Source organism: Balaenoptera physalus (genome assembly GCF_965194825.1).
Source record: "Balaenoptera physalus genome assembly, chromosome: 1".
NCBI lineage: Eukaryota > Metazoa > Chordata > Mammalia > Artiodactyla > Balaenopteridae > Balaenoptera > Balaenoptera physalus.
In genome coordinates, this window is record NC_138882.1 from 187,340,035 (window position 1) to 187,352,616 (window position 12,582).

General features: G+C 54.4%; 1 protein-coding gene across 2 annotated transcripts in view; it reads right to left on the reverse strand.

Annotated features, from left to right (window-relative positions):
• DRAXIN (dorsal inhibitory axon guidance protein) overlaps positions 1-12,582 on the reverse strand; it is a 28,783-nt gene that overhangs the window by 16,068 nt on the left and 133 nt on the right. The gene's annotated exons all lie outside the window — the stretch shown is intronic.

Sequence of the window (12,582 nt, forward strand, 5' to 3'; positions counted from 1 at the left end):
GGAGACATTTTTGGTGGTCAAAATTAGGCAGCACCACTGACTTTACTGGGTGGAGGCCAGGGATGCCGCTAAACACCCTACAATGCACAGGACCCCCCATGACAGGGAATCACTGGCCCACAAAGACCCCAGTGCTGAAGCTGAGAATCCCTGGTTTCAATAGTTTAAGAAGCGCCCAGGCTCCAGATTAGTCTAGATTCCTCTTTCTGTACAAACCTCTGCCTTTGGCTAAGTTCCCTGGAATGAGCTGAGTCCCTCCAAGCTCAGAAATAGGCCGATAGTCCCAGGGACTTGACTCAAAGCCTAAATTCAAACAAATGGAATAATAGCATTTGAGCACGTGCTGTAAGTAAGAATAGTGTTCAGCGTTTGGTGTGAATTTCTATCACTTGGTCCTTTCACCGACTCTCTGAAGTAACGCCTATTATTTTCTGAAGTGGAAATAAAGGCTCAGAGAGGCTGTCACACGGAGTATGTGGCATTTATGCAACTGCTATGCCTGTGCTCTGATCTCCCACGTGCTGTCCCAGGACAGCCCAGGCCTCGCCTTTTCTTTTCCTCCAAGTTCCAGGCAGGTTCTAACATGGCAGGCACTGTCCCTGCTGGGGCTGGGGAGCTTTGGAGGCTTGACTCTGACCCTGCAGGGTGGGGTGAGCTACCTCTGACATACACTGGGGACAGCCCATCCTTCTGCACCAGAAGTGGGGTCTCCTCAGGGGACCTCACTGCTCCCCCCTCTGTGCCAGAGGGAGAGTCGGAACCCCCGGATGCTCCAGAAGGACTTGGAGCTAAGGCTCAGGAGACTCGTGGCTGGGGGATGATGGGAGTATCCCACCCCCTGGGGCCCCTCCCCCCTAGCCCTCCCCCCTACACCAACCTCACTGCATCCAGCTGAGCTGGGCACCAGGTTAGCCAGGCTGATTGAATTTTTATGGCCTCCCTGGGCCCCCTGCATATTCCATTAGGTTCACAGAGGTGCTTACACAACCGTTTCCTTGTGATTTGTGGCCTTGTAATTGCCCAGGGCTGAGGAAAGGCTGGTGGCCTGGGGATGACTGCTGGCGTCTCTCCCTCCTCAGTTCCTGCAGCCCCCGCACTGGCCATCCCACCCCAGGTTCACCGTTAGCCAACGCTGAGTGAGGGGCCCTTGAAGTGGGTGGGGAGGACAGGCTGACCCACTCTGGGAAGAGATATCCTGCTCTTCCTTCATCCCCCAGCTGGCGTGTAGTGGTCCCCTGGCAGGTGCGGGCCTCTACTGCCCTGGGCTCTGCCCCACCGGCCTCAGCCCCAGCCTTTCCATAATGAGGGCCCGGGAGGCCGGTGCTCAGGCCAGGCCTGCACTCCTGAGGCAGCCAGGTGGGAGGAGGAGGGGCCCTTTGAGAGGCGTGTCAGTCAAGCATTGTTCTGCTCCCGGGGACCCCTCCAACCCTATTTCCAGGCCTCAGGCAGATGCCAGGCTGCATTTACCAGACTCCATCCTCCTCTCCCTGTGGCTGAGAAAGGCTGAGTCTGTGTTGGATGCTGACCTGACCCAGCCCCGCCCTTCTGTCCTGCGGGGACATCACATCGATAACCTGGGAGAAACCCGCAGGGCACCATCAACAGGGAGCCTTTGGGACACTGGCCCGGTGAACAGAATCCCTCCACCTTGAGAGTAGAGAGGAGCAAGGCGGGACACCCCAAAAGTGCAGGCAAGGGACCAGATGAGGCTTGGCAGAGGGGTGAGGGGGGGGCAGCCCCACGGCGTGTATGGGCAGCGTGCTGTCCCTGTGGACACACATGAGGCCGATCAGTGACCCGGAGCCAGCCTCTGAGCTCGGTGACCAGCCTGGGCCCTAGTCCCAGAGGACAGATCCTCCCCTGCAGAGCCAGGAGCTGAAGCCCAGCCCTATCCCAACCCTACACCCCTGTGCATCACGACCCCACCCATACTTGTCATCTCTCCCAATGAAGTCCACTTACCAAGCCCTTGCCGGTGGCCATGGGTCTGTTCATCATACCCAGGAACCCCAACTTCAGTGCCATCTTGGTTCCCTCCCACCCTTTGCACCCCACGAATCATGTACGCGGCCAGCCTGGGGCAGGGAGGGGGGATTTCAGCGTGCAGGCTGAGGCACCTGAGAGGCCATCCCTCTCCTGGGTGAATATCAGCACCATCTAGCCCCCGGACCCAGCCCATTCTGCTGCCAAACTCCTCTGATCCTGACCCTCTCCTGCTCCGAACTGTCCATGGCTCCCTATCCCTTTCCCATTTAACCACACATTCCTCACTTTGGCACTCAAGATCTTGTATAACGTGGCCCCAACCTAACTTTGCAGCCCTGACTTCTATTTCCTCCCCGTCACAGCCGATAGAGACTATGCCCTGGGCCTCGAGCACCTCCCAGCTTTCCTGTGTCTCTCTTCTCGCTGAGGCTGCTCCCTCTGCCCGGAACAGCCTCTCCTCTTCACCCCCATCTCTCTCTCTGTGGAAATCCTGCCCATTCTCTGGGACTCGTCCCAAATGTCCCTTCTGGCAGAAAACTCCCCCCTCGGGGCTCCCACCCAGCTCTGCCCGGCTCATTTCCTGCTGGGGCAATCAGCCTTGTTTAAAGTCCCCGACTAGGGAGTTCCCTGGTGGTCCAGAGGTTAAGACTCCACACTCCCAATGCAGGGGGCCCGGGTTCGATCCCTGGTCGGGGAACTAGATCTCACGTGCCACAACTAAAAGATCCCGAATGCCGCAACTAAGACCTGGCGCAGCCAGATAAATAAATAAATATTAAAATAAATAAATAAAATAAAGTCCCTGAGAAGATCTGGGGAAGATCCCTTTCCCCTCTGTTCCTGTCAGATTTACAAGACCCTGCAAATAATAGGCACTGATAACTACGGATCAGAATGGAATCAAACTGACACCTGAGCAGAAGATCGTAAAAAATTCCCAGGGAGGGTGCGTGTGTTTGTGTGTGTGTGCGACAGAGAGAGAGAGAGAAGGAGAGAGCTGAGTGAGCGTTGGGGATCCTGGCACCTCTTTGCCCTGAAGACTGCATGGAGCCCTGTCCCCAAGCCCACAGCATTTGTACTTGAATCTTGGCACATTCCAGCAGCCAAGATGCCAGCCTGGCAAAGAGCCACTCAGGGAACGCGGGCTGCTAGAGAAGCTGCACCAAGGATCCACAGCGGTGCGGGCTCCGATCCACTCTGCCGGTCTGGAAGCCAGCTGGAGGCTGCCTCCCAGGGCACCAGGCAGCCGGGAGAAAAGGGGCAGCAGGTGCCCCACGTCGCCCGCCCCCGTCAGTCCGGGATGGTTCTGCCCGAGGTTTGCGCATAAAGCCTGCTCCTTTGGGCCTGGGTCGCTTTCCCCCAGGACTGGGGACGCGCCACAGCTTTCAGTCGCCCGGGACAAGGGCAGTCGAGGGACTTGAGAACAATCCACAACCCAGAGACAGCCGTCTCACAACAGAGATCTACTAGCGACTCCTTAAAAACTAAACTGAACAAGAGCAATTGTCATCATAGGAGCTGCCACTCCCTGAGCGGCTGGAAAGCCCAGGCTCTTACAAGCTTACTTCATCCGTTTCTTATTGCATCCTCTCAATTGCCCTGCACAGGGCAGGTTGTTCTCCATTATTTTTAAAATGAGGAAACCCAGGCTCTGGGAGGGTAAGCCACAAACACAAGGTGACACCACAGGTGAGTGACAAAGCCCCACCTCAAGGCCTGGGTTCTCTCTGCACCCCGTTGCCCGTCCACTGAGCTTTGTAAGGAGTCTCCTGCCTCCCCCGGGTAATCTCTTGCCATTGCTGTGAGTGCAGCCAGGGCCCCGGAGGGGGGTACCAGGCAGCTGGGAAGAGGAAACTGACAAAGGAGGGGAAAGGGGCTTGTCTCGTGCCCTTATCCTGTCCCCATACTGTGCAGAGTTGAACTGCCAGCGTGGTCTCCATCCAGAAGCCTGCAGGCAGTGTTACATGCAAATGAAGGCAGTTGATGGAGCCCGGAGCTCACTTTGATTCCTGAGCCCCCTCCCCCATCCCCATAACAGCCTTGCATTTGGGAGCCGGGCGACTAGGGGAGCTCCTGCCCACCTGCCTGGCAGACAACAGTGAGGTCTGAATTCCTCCTTTACTGATCAGCTCAGCCGATGCCTGATGGGTTGGACGGGAGAAGGGGGCGGGTAGGGGGGGTGGGAGGCGGGAGCAGGGCTGGCTGAAGGGGGTCCGATGGGAATCCCGGGCCAGGAATATCCATGACGCTCTGATGGAGCCTAGGGAGTATGACGCTCAGTCCAGGCTGTGAGCCAGACAACCACCCACCCGGAGAACTTGGCCGTCAACCCCCCTCCCTGACGCTGCGCCTCCTTCTCGCGTGTGAAATTGACACATTTGAGCCACCATATTTGGTAGAGATGCTTCAGGGGTTCTCTAAGCATGTGATTCTAACCTCACTTTTAAAAAATATTTGTTAAACTATTTTGAAAACTGTAGGTAAAAACAACAGGCACTCTCAAATGCGTCCTCTACACACTTTTAGCTCGGGCACAACCCCACAATAACTTGGCCTTCTCCCGGGTCACTGAAGAGTGTTCCAGGGATGCAAGGTGAGCAGTTTAAAAGAACTGTTGCCATTTGCAGCTACTTATTGACATGCTCCAGGATTTTCTGGACACCAACGACCAAAGCCTGTTAGAGGCTCGGTCTCATATCGACAAGTGCAACTGACATCCATAGCCTGCTTTTATACCATTGAAGACAGCTTCTTTTTTCTCCTTGATTTACTGTAAAATAGGCAATATTGTACAGTGGGGGCATAACAGTGGTCACACAGCATCTCCATGGAGGAGAGGCTGAAGAGAGTCTGACGGCATGTAGGGCTTGAAACTGTATCTGCACGAAATGGAGAAAATTTTGGTTTGGGGAAGAGATTATTGGTGGTGTTGGTGAGGTGCTACATCGCTCATAAAATGCTGCCTTTATTGATTTTATATGTTGGGATTATGGATAAGATTTCATGGGAAATGATTTGTACTGTGCAAAAAATAATGGGGGGGGCACGTAGGGGAAGAAGACCACTGGATCACTGGGTTAGATTAGATGGTCTCGAGGGCTCGGTCTGCCAAGGGAGCCTAGGAATTAGTGATCCACAGTGACAAGACTCCTCCATCTGTCTGTCTATCCAACTGACAGCCCCCTGTCGGGAGGGATGGCACATCATATCCTCCAGGTTCTGGAGTGAGCCCCCAGGGACCAGGGACAGGTATTGTGAAGTAGCATGAATTCAGAGGACATATTTGTGAATGTTCAAAGACAAAACGTGGGAATTCCCTGGCGGTCCAGTAGTTAGAACTCTGCACCTTCACTGCCGAGGGCGCAGGTTCAATCCCTTGTCAGGGAACTAAGATTCCGCAAGCAGCTTGGCCAAAAAAAAAAAGACAAAACACAACCATGTGTGACGATAACAAGCCCATTCCTGGGCCAGCCCTCCCTCTCATTCGCTTTTGGAGGAGCTCTGCCTTGCTCTGGTCACCTCTCTAACCGTGACTGACCCCCAGCACACAGATGAAACCCTAACCCACCGAGCCGCTGGGATGGGCATCCTGAGACCAGTACAGCGGTCTCTGGGATGACTGGGACACTTCTATCTTTCAAGGACTCTTCAGAAAGGGGTGCACAGTGCTGGGGGTCAGGGATCTGAACACGAAGGGGCCCTGATTCCTGCCACTCCCCTGGCCACAGCTCAGGTCTTGAAAGGACCCTCCACATGGAAACATCCTAACCCTCTTTAGCTCATAAGAAACTGGAAGGTAGCTGCCTTCTGCTAAACCTGGACCAGAAGGGACCTCTACCCCTGAGAGGCCAAGAAACGTCTCCAAGGGGATCTTGCTCCCTTAAGAGAACCCAGCCTTCCTCTGGGGCAATCTGGGAGCCAGTATTCTTAGCCACAGGTGATGAGCTCTCCCGGCTTAAGGGGGAAGTGGGTCTGCAGTTTTGTGGCCTGCTGGGCATCTCTGGGGACCCTGACACTAAGGGCTGAATTCTGTCCTTCACAGTAGCTGCCTCAGGCCAGACTGGGCTCTGTGTGGGTGCCCCCTTATCACAGAACTCTTGCCACATTCCCTGCCATGTTTCCAGTAACACAAACAGCCTTCGGTGCTGCTGTCTGCCCAGGCCCCAGCTTATCACCCAAACACCCTCCACTTTGTGGTCAGAAGAACAAATCGGACACTAGCTTTCCTGCTTAAAACTCTTCAGTGGACATTTCTGCAACACATACAGCAGACAAGAGATTAACTCCTTAATATATAAAGAACTCTCACTCCACTCTCATCCCTGGGAGCCCTGGGGGCAGTGTTTGTATGCCCAGAACCCCAAGTCCGTAGTGCTTAGGACAGATTTTGTGAGATGCAGGAATTATCTCTGATTTTGTTTCCATACTGCCGTGAAGATTTTAGGAATGCTCTAACTTGGAATTATCTGCCTGACTCTTCCCTCTGGCACTTCCTCATGACTTGACTGGACACTTCCTGGAATGGCTGGAATCGGACAATGGAGGTGGCCATCCCCAGGTACCCCCTTCTGCTCTTAGAACAGTGGGGCCACCTGGTAGTCAGCTCCACAAACCTGGAACTCCAGTTGGGGTCTTAGAGCATCTAAGACAGCAGGTTACTGTCTTCTTTAGGGGGAGTGGATTCCCCCAGGGCTGGAAAATGAGTAGTTGTAATTGTTCAATCAAAATAGTTATGTCCCATATTTCAAAAAGAGTCATGTACCACAATGTTCATTGCAGCTCTGTTTACAATAGCCAGGACATGGAAGCAGCCTAAGTGTCCATCGACAGATGAATGGATAAAGAAGATGTGGCACATATATACAATGGAATATTACTCAGCCATAAAAAGAAACGAAATTGAGTTATTTGTAGTGAGGTGGATGGACCTAGAGACTGTCATACAGAGTGAAGTAAGTCAGAAAGAGAAAAACAAATACTGTATGTTAACACATATATATGGAATCTAAAAAAAAAAAAAAAGGTTCTGAAGAACCTAGGGGCAGGACAGGAATAAAGACGCAGACATAGAGAATGGGCTTGAGGACACGGGGAGGGGGAAGGGGAAGCTGGGACGAAGTGAGAGAGTGGCATGGACATATATACACTACCAAATGTAAAATAGATAGCTAGTGGGAAGCAGCCGCATAGCACAGGGAGATCAGCTTGGTGCTTTGTGACCACCTAGAGGGGTGGGATAGGGAGGGCGGGAGGGAGACACAAGAGGGAGGAGATATGGGGATGTATGCACATGTATAGCTGATTCACTTTGTTATACAGCAGAAACTAACACACCATTGTAAAGCAATTATATTCCAATAAAGATGTTAAAAAAAAACAAAAAAAACAAAACCAGTTATGTCCTCAATGAGAGTGGGGGAGGGGAGGGGGATCCTAAATTCTTGGGCTGTGCTCTTCCCAAGTCAATCTGGGACTAGATTCTGTCTCCCTAGCCCCTCCCACGATCCTCCCACCATCACACCTCATCATGAGTCATAATTTCCCTGTCTGTGAAATGGGATTATTAGCCTGTCATGAGATTTTGACTATTTAGGAAATGAGGACTTCTGTGTGATTGGGGAAGGGGAGGTTTCCAGGTATGGAAGGAACTCAGGCAGTGTAGGTGGGATGGAAGGCAGCAAAGATGAGCTCCCTGGAAGGGGGGAGGGGAGATAAGAGTTGAAACATCTGCCCTGGGGGGTACTCATTGGTGGATTGGCCTTGACAGTCCTGAGCTAGTCCCTACCCATCTCCCCTGCCCCCCTGAGGCTCTATGGCCCCCAAAGTGCCTCCTGCCCAATAGGAAGGGGCCTGTCAGCCCCCCTAGGCCTCAGAACAGCCAGAGCCCCACCTACCCCTCCACATGCCTTTGTGTCAACCTGGCCTCACACAGAGAACTCTGCCTCTTGACCCGTGGAGCACCAGGGTGGAGACTGCCAGGGACAGTGAACCAGACAGTCACCACTTGCTGAGCTCCTCTGGGTGCAGGACCTGGATGCCATGCAAGGGAAACTGCTCTAGTCTGAAGACCTTGTCCCTGCTTCTGGAGATTGCCAGTCTGATTGGGGACAATAGCCCTGGCCCTGGGGAGCTCCCACTGTAACAGGGAAGACCTAGGTCTTGCCTTGGCGGACTCTTAGACTGATGAGACACGGCTCCTGTCCTCAGGGAGCTCTCAGTCTGAGCAAGAAAAGCAGCCCCTGCCCCAGGAAGCCTCCAGTGTAACAGGGGAGATCCTGTTGCTGCCCTTAGGGATTTCCCAATCTCATAGGGGAGACACAGCTCTGGCCTTGGAAGTTCCCAGAACATGGGGAAAACATACACTTTGCTGGAGGGAGCTTCTATTCTGTGGGCAAAGACACAGTCCTTCCCCTCCGGGTGTCCCCACTCTGACCTGGCAGGGAGGCCACAGACCTAATGAAAGATTGAGGCACAGATGTAATTATTACTGATTCAAACACAAAAATGTCAGCCCAAACCCATTAAGCTGAGCCATGGGAGAGCCCCCCTGACCAGAGCGGAAAGAGCTGTGTGACCTTGGGCAACTCATTTGACCTCTCTGAGCCTCGGTTTCCTCTCCTGTAAAATGCTGGAGGTTGCGAGAATGAGGGGAGGCAAAGGTATACAGAGTGAGTGGTACCCAGTAAGGGTGCAACAAACAGTAGCTGTTGTTATTATGAGGAGGGGAAAGAGTGGGAGTGGGGCTTGGGGGTGGGTTCCTGGAAGTGTTTGTGCATCTGTGCCTGCGTGTGCAGGGGGGCAGGCACAGGCGGCCACGTCCTCAGTCCTCGGTGGGGTGATCGATGGCTTCGGTGGGGCAGGTCAGCACAGGCCCAGGCCAGCCTGGAGAGGACCATTGTCTTGGCAAATGAGGTTTGGCTTTCCCGCAGGGGCAGCACCATCTGCTTTTATTATTTGCAACAGCAGCCTTGGGAATTCCCACCCTCCTAAGGCCTCACACCTCGAAAAAACTGATGTAGGGGTGTTGTTTTGGGGGGAGGGAGTGGAGTCCTACCTCCTGCTACATTACAGGTACTCGCCACCCCTCCTCCTCTCCTAAGCCATCCTCCTGGCCCCCTATTCCCCAAATTTCATTATCTTGGTTCCCAGACAATTTGGTTGCACCCATCACTTAATCATCAAGTGAGAAAATGCCCACTGTCAGTTCCGGCAGAGGTCAGTGTGGAGTAGAAAGACACCTGGAGTCAGACAAGCCTGGGTGTGAATCCTGGCTCCAGCATTTAATAGCTGTGTGACCCTGGACAAGTCAATTAACCTCTCTGGGCTTCAATCCTACATCTGAAAAATGAATGTTTGTTTGGGTGTCATTTATAGGGCATCAACTACTCTAGGCTTAGAGCTTTATAAGTATTATCTAGTTTATAATTCAGCCCATTGAAGTGGACAATATTTTTCAGGTAATAACAATAGTAACGATGGTTCAACACTGGGACAAAGATTTGAAGGATTTGCTCAAGGTTACACAGTAGAGAGAGTGGTAGGGCTGGGATTTGAACCTGTGGCCACCTGACTCCAAAGGCAGACTCTTTGACCATGCCTCATGCTAACTCAGTAACTAATACTAGTGCTGATGCTGTGACTTTCAGGGATGACACACGGTGGGGGCCTTAACCCAGCGCCTGGCACAGAGGGGGCCCCTAAAAACGTGAGGTCTGCAATTACTTTATCCCAGCTGCTCTGGATTCTCACACTGGTACCCCTACACTCACTCAGATGTGTCCCAGATGGTCAGTGCCAGGCCGCCAAAGCTGGGGACTGGTGTGAAGGTGGTGACAGGGCCTCTAATGGCAGGGTCCTTCCTGGGAAAGCCTGTGTCCCATTGGCTACGGTGGCCCACTGAGAGGAAGGGCTGGGGTAGGACAAGCAGAGGGCCTGGACCAGCAAGAGAGGCGGATGGCACCTGAATGGGCCAGTGGAGGGATGTTAGTATGTCTCCTCCCCACCCCGGGAACATGCCCAGCTCCTGTTCTTCCCAGGCTGTAGAGTCAGGGAGGCCAGGATGCAAAACCCCTGCTCTGCCACATTTCTGGCTGAGGCAAGTGAAGGTCCAGGTCACAGAGCTGCTAAGCTAGTCTGCTGAACTTGGGCAGTCGCTTCCCTGTCTAGCCGATTTCCTCTGTTCGCATCAGGCACAGAAATCATCCTCATCTTCTGGAGGCGTGCAGAGCCCCCAGTACCACAGGGACTTTCCAGGAGGCTTGCTGCCGCTCCACAACCTCACCAGTCTGCCCTAGGGCCAACTCTGCCCCTGGCCTGGCTAGCAGGACCCAGTGAAACACATGGATAACCTGTGGCTTGCAATTTTCAGTTCATTCCTATCTCCTTGGTCAAGGATTCCATATATTAGAACAAATATGGACAGAGCACCTGCTGTGTCTCAGGCACTGGGGCCCCAAGTAGAACAAGACCCAGCCCCGCCCAGGGAAGTGCAGACCGCGGGAGAGACGGGGGGGGGGGCAAGGGAGAGCAGGAGGGCTCCCCACAGGAGGGGCCATCTGACCTTGGCCTGCAAGGGGAGACATTTTAGATAGAGGGAAGAGCCCTAGCAAAAGCTCGGAGGCAGTCAGGGTGTGGAGATGATCGGCCCTCCGTCATGGCTGAAACCCAAGATGCCGACGGGGGTGTGATGGGAGGCAGGCAGCATAGTTAATTTAGTGGAAACAGGGAGCTATTGAGAGATTTAGGGATGCGGAGCAGGGTGAATTGAACGGTGGGAAGGGAGGCAGAGAAAGTGGCAGGAAGGATTGTGAGCAGGAGTCCGGATGGTGTGTGTGTGTGTCTGTGGGTGTTTCCAGTCCCATTCCTGCCTCTCTAAAGAGGAAGGCACTAGTTGCTAGCTCTGGCTGTGGCTGAAAAAAAAAGCTCAGCTAGGGGGACCCAGAACTTTCCAGCCGGGAGAAGATGTCCCTCTTCCGAAGTTGCCCTCATTATGGCCCTAAGCCCACATCACTGCCGGACTCCTGGGGTGGTGTGTCACCTGTCACGATGACATAGACGATGGTCAGAGGGTTTGGGTGATTACACAACAGGTGCAGGGTCCAAAAGACAATGCCCCCCAGAGGAAAGGAAATGGCTCGTGAGCGAGAGCCATTAGAAAAGAAATGGGTGCAAGACAGAGATTCAGAATTGGGAATGAGTCACGTGGATGCCTCATGATCAATGACCAGCTGTTGGCAACATCGACACAGCCACGTTGATCTCATTTTGATAGCAGACGCCCTTTTCTTTCTGATTTTTAAGCTCTGATTTTAGGACAAGCAGAGAGGAGGAGGGAGAGAAAGAGAGAAGAGTGCCTGCAACAGTGTGTAGGGGGAGGTGACCATGATACGGGAGGGGCCACAGTCAGGTTTCTCTTCAGTGTCTCTAAGTCTGAATTTTTGATCCATTTCCCCCTTCCTGTGGACCCCCTATCCCCACCCCACCCACGGACTGGGACTGTAGAATCCCTCGTGGCCACCGAGTGTGTGCCTTGCTGGCATCCAATATGTTTTTTCCCTGCTTTCACATATATCCCCATCGGTAGGTGCTATTATCCCCGTTTTATGAAGGGGACCCTGAGGCTCACAGAAGTGCGTCCCTTTGTCCAAGATCACTCCCTCAGCCTCCTTCTGCCTGACCCCAGAGGGATGGTACTGAACCAGCACTGGGACACTTCTTGCATGCCACCAGGCTGGGAGGTGGGCAGCATGGAAGAGTGCTCCACGCAAGAGAGACCAGACAGAGGTGAGGGCAGAGGGAGCAGCCGGTGGAGTAAGGCAAGACTTGGCGGGAAACCCAAGAGGTCTCACGACTCAAACCTTGGCTCCGGGCTCCCGAAGGCGCCTGAGACCCCGGCGCGCGGCTGGAGAAAAGCCAGCAGTGGAGAGGGAGAGAGCCCGAGCCGGGGCCAGAAGAGCGAGGCCAGCGCTGTCGGGGTTGCTAGCGCGAGGAACTGGGCAGTGCTGGCGGGTGGGGGTGGGGGGGGGGGCGGCGCAGCCAGAACCTCCCTCTACCTGCAACACACCCCAGCCCCGTAGGCAGCCTCGAAAGAAGCAGAGGGCACTCCTGCCAGCTCTGTCCGGAGCTTAGGGAATCTTCCAAGCTTCTTCAAACGATGTCAGACTGGGGTCCCCAGCCTGAGAGACCACCCGGAGACTCAGAGACAGAGAGACAAAGAGAGACCGGGTCCCAGAGGGAGAAGGCTAGTGCCGAGGAGGAGAGTGGGCGAGAGCCGCGTCCGGAAGAGGGCGGCAAGGGCGCACGCTAGGCAGTGTCAGAACGTGGAAAAGTGAGTGTCCGGCGGAAGGCGGGCGGATGAGGGGCCCAGGAGCAGAGCCAGGAGCCGAGGGGAGACGCGGCGAGGAGCGGAGGCGGCGGACCCACTGACCGACGGGTCCGAGGGCCGGGAGGGCAGGGACGAAAGCAGCATCCTCACCTCCAGCCTCAGTCCGCGGCGCGCCCCGCCCCTGAGCGCTCCAGGTAGCCCACCTTTGTCCCGGCGCGCAGCCAGGTGAGGCGGGGGGGCGGAGCCAGGGGCGGGCCAAGGCCAAGCCTTAC